The sequence below is a fragment of the Melitaea cinxia genome, chromosome 20 (assembly GCF_905220565.1).
Source record: "Melitaea cinxia chromosome 20, ilMelCinx1.1, whole genome shotgun sequence".
Taxonomy (NCBI): Eukaryota; Metazoa; Arthropoda; class Insecta; order Lepidoptera; family Nymphalidae; genus Melitaea; species Melitaea cinxia.
The window spans coordinates 3,814,893-3,819,218 of record NC_059413.1 but is presented as its reverse complement, the minus strand read 5'-3'; the positions used below and the strand labels follow the sequence as shown (position 1 = coordinate 3,819,218).

General features: G+C 28.6%; 1 long non-coding RNA gene across 1 annotated transcript; it reads left to right on the top strand.

Moving 5' to 3' along the window:
• Window positions 1-577: 577 nt before the first annotated feature.
• LOC123663367 lies at window positions 578-1,581 on the top strand. Its single transcript, XR_006744642.1, has 2 exons — window positions 578-967; window positions 1,154-1,581. It is a non-coding gene; the product is annotated as an uncharacterized LOC123663367 (long non-coding RNA).
• The last annotated feature ends 2,745 nt before the right edge of the window (window positions 1,582-4,326 follow it).

Genomic DNA, 4,326 nt, shown 5'->3' with positions numbered 1-4,326 from the left:
ACGTGATAAACATTTTTATCAACTAACAAGTCTTCGTGAAATGAATATTTACCAAAGTTCAATGTACAGTAATTGTGTTTAGTGTTTGAACGTTTTAATGGTTTTCTATGAGTAATCTACTTTAAAAAGTCATAATTTAGTAAGAGTGTAAGATATTCTCAAAGGTTATTTTACTTCATTTTGCTTTAATATTACGCCATTGATTACGTTTCCTGTATATTTTATTATTATTCGGTTCGAAATTGTTATAGTTGACGTGATTAATTAAAAAATTACATTTGTACCGCAACTACTTTCTATATAATTGTAATCACTATTTAAACTTATTACTTTAATTGAAATGATTATATTATTAGATTACGTTTTATTTTCGTTTTTAAATCTAAAATTCAAAGAATAGGTATAATTATGACTAAAACTATATTTGATATATTGTCATTTAAATTAGATTAAAATTAATGTTTATATGAGACCATTAGTTGGTCAGTTATCGTCAGTTTCTTTATAATATTTAATAAAAACATCAAAAATATAAATGTAATTTGTAATATTATAGAAGTAATAAAATATATATTATTGATATAATTTTTTTATTATTTTATTTATTGTTAATTTTATAAACGATAATTAAAAAAACATAACAGTAACATAATTACTAAAGATCAAATTTACACCGTCTTAAGCTATTACTTTTACGAAAAAAATTCACACTCGTATAGCCATTGTTATATAAATTGGTAAATTTAAATATTCTTAAAAAAAAAGAAAAACAAAATGTCAAATCGCTTAAAATACAAGACAGGTAAAAAATAAAAAATAAAAAATTAATTTGTCCATCAAATTATTTTTCTCGTTCCACACTTCCGTAGGTTTACGTAAACCGCTTAACCGTACGACCGTCTGAGTAGCGGTTTTCCTTCCGTAACTATTTTTATCCAATGTCTTATTTAAAGTAAATGCTTTAAAGGTTGGACACACAGCCATGGAATGGAATTCCCTGCTGGCGTCTGTATTTCCGAGTTCATACAACCCGAACATGCTTAAAGCGCGAGTGAACAGGCTTCTTCTGGGCGAACTCGCTCCATCTGCGACCTCGTCTGTGCTCTAGAGCTAGACTGAGGTCAAGAGTAAGCCCATAACATAATAAAAAAAGGTTAGTTTCAATGGCTAATACGCAAAGCGTCATAACTATAATATTTTCAATTAAAGATTGAGATCAATTAGAAATATTAAGTAATCTCGTAGATCACAAAATTATTTTTTATTTCAAGTATCAATTATATTCGTTGTATTTTTCATTCTTGTTTGTGATTTATTTTTACACTATAGTGTAAATACTTGCGTTATGTTTTATATAAAATAACTTTTGAGGATGAATAAAAGTTATAAAATATATATTTTCAAGAAAGCTATCATAACAAAAGTTCGTAAATAAAGTTGAACACAGGTCAACATATATATGTATGTATTTAAGACAAATTGAGATATTATAAGTGTAACTGTGTAACGGATTAGTTAGAATGATTTGTATAAACGACTATTTTTGTGAAATCATCTAATCATTAAAAACATTAAATTGTATGTGTTGTTTCTCTTAAAACCCCTTTGTTTCCAAATAAAAATATACAGATATGATATATATATATATATATAGACAAAAATTGTAACAAATGTTATTTTGGTATATACATCCATATGCATTTAGTAAAAAGCGGTTATTTTAATATTACAAACAGACACTCCAATTTTATTTATTTTTATAGATATAGAGGAACAAATCCTTTTCTGGTCGGTGTATAAAGATAAAATTTGCAACCGTTTTTAAGTTTGAACTTAAGAATCACAGCTATCAAGGAAAACAGTTAACTTTTTGCTCTTCCGATTTAACGTGACATTGGAACAAACATACAGAAAACAGACAGATACTCCAAATTATTCGTGTTTATTACACATATATACATTAAATACAGACATCAACAGGTTACGATTATATTATACGTATATATTATTTATTGACGTACGATAAATTGGTGTTATATAATTAACAACTAATGATTCATAGACACTTTTCTGGCCAGTTTTGTCAACAGGTGTCTCGGACTCATCTTAATTATGTTAAACTGAGTGCGTTTGCTATAAATAATACATGAACAATGACTCATTCGTGAGTCAGATCGATTGAGATAATTAAATCCCCTGTGTTACATATTGCAATCGTCAATTTCTTTATTTCCAAATCATTTGAACATCGGTACAATGTTAATTATTCCCTTTAATGATTATTTAAGGAATTTAGGATGGATAGTATGAATAAATGACTAATAGAGTTGTATTTGTCTTCGGAATAAATTATAAATAAACTAGCTGACAAACTTTGTCTTGCCGCTAAACGCTATTTAAAAATAGAGGTTGGTGGTAGAAGAGTGAAAATAGTGTTTTATGTATTTTTCAACGCCAAATCATAATAAAATAAAAAATAAATAATTTATCTAAAAATTAAAAAAAAATTAGGGGTGGACTACCATTAACATTTAGGGGGATGAAAAATAGATTTTGTTCAATTCTCAGAACTACCCAATATGCACACAAATTTTCATGAGAATCGGTCAAGCCGTTTCGGAGGAGTTTAACTACAAACACCGCGACACGAGAATTTTATTTATTAGATTATAAATTCGTTTCTTTTTTATAAATTCTGTAATGCAAGAATTAAATGAATAAACATCATATAACATACACACACGGTCGTCTGTTCTTATGATAAACAACATAATGCTTGTGTTACAAGTAACAACCGACTTATATAACTATTTTTTTTTTGATAAACATAGATACAAATATGTACGATTTTATTTTTGTGTTTACCCACACATTAGGGATTCTAAACATTTTTTGAAATATCACATCAAAAATTGACCGCTCCAGCGGGATTCAAACCCGCGTGTCCGACTGACCGTGTCGGCGCTCGTTGACGCGGGTTCGAATCCCGCTGGAGCGGTCAATTTTTGATATGATATTTCAAAAAATACATACAAATAATACAAATATAAATATCATATTACACCCAGACTCAGGCGGGAATCGAACCCGCAATCCGCAGAACAGAAAGCAGGGCCACTACAAACTGCGCCAACGGGTTAAGTATTTACTTTCGCTTCTATAACATTTGAAGATATAGGGAAAATTTCAAGGGATTCCCTTCAAGAAACGTGTTGATTTAGCTATTTGCTATTTATAATTATTATTGTTTTGTGTAATTTATCTAAACAATGTAATTGTTACTGTTTTATTTATAGTGTGTGCTTGCTGATTGATTTATTATTTTAACCGGACAAATTCTAACTAATGTTGTGTACACCTGTAATGGTAAACTGTACTCGGACTAGACAACAGTGTAATATTAATTATTAATGACTATATAGTATATCGCTGGCACACAGCATAAAAATTTGGTTGAAATTTCTCAGAAAATATCACATACGATAACTTAAGATGCTTAAAAATTAGTTTTTTTTTGTTATTAAATAATATTAGGCAAAGTATATTGTAATTGTATAGATATTAGCTGATACTAGTGATGTGGGACTTGAAATGCGTTACTTATTATTTGTTTATTAACTTATTTAGCACATGTACAGTTTAGTTATAAGTGGGTGTATTAAAAATAAGTTATTTAAGTTGTGCATTAACTAATCAACTCTTATAATTAGATTTATATTTAAAAACAAACGATTTTTTTTATACAATGATAGGCTTGCGTTTGACCCCTATTTCACCTGATGATTAGTGAAAATGCGGTCTAAGATGGAGCACGCTTACCTAGAAGTAACCTATTCACTCGCGACTTAAAGATCCCCAGGTTATAGTTTTCCTGAAACACAGACGGTGGTAAAAAGTTCCATTCTTTGGCCGTACGGATCAAGAATGTAGTAGCGAATCGCTTAGTGCGTATAGAGATTCATATACAATTTGGAAACAATTATTTAAAGACTTAGTTATTAATTTCTAAAAAATGGAACCCACGCAAGATTAAATAAGGTAGACCTCCAGCATAACATTTGTGACAACTGCATCCAAATTAGCATCCCAGCATCCAGCTAGCATCAGATTTTCCGTGATGCTGAAATAAACACATGTTAATGTCTTATGTATTGACAACCAGTTATAATTTTATTATATACCATTATATATATATATATATATATATATATATATATATATATATATATATATATATATATATATATATATATATCCGCAATGGCGATGTATGTGTGTTCATACAAAGGATATTAATTTATTCAATTTCATAGCAATGAAATGACT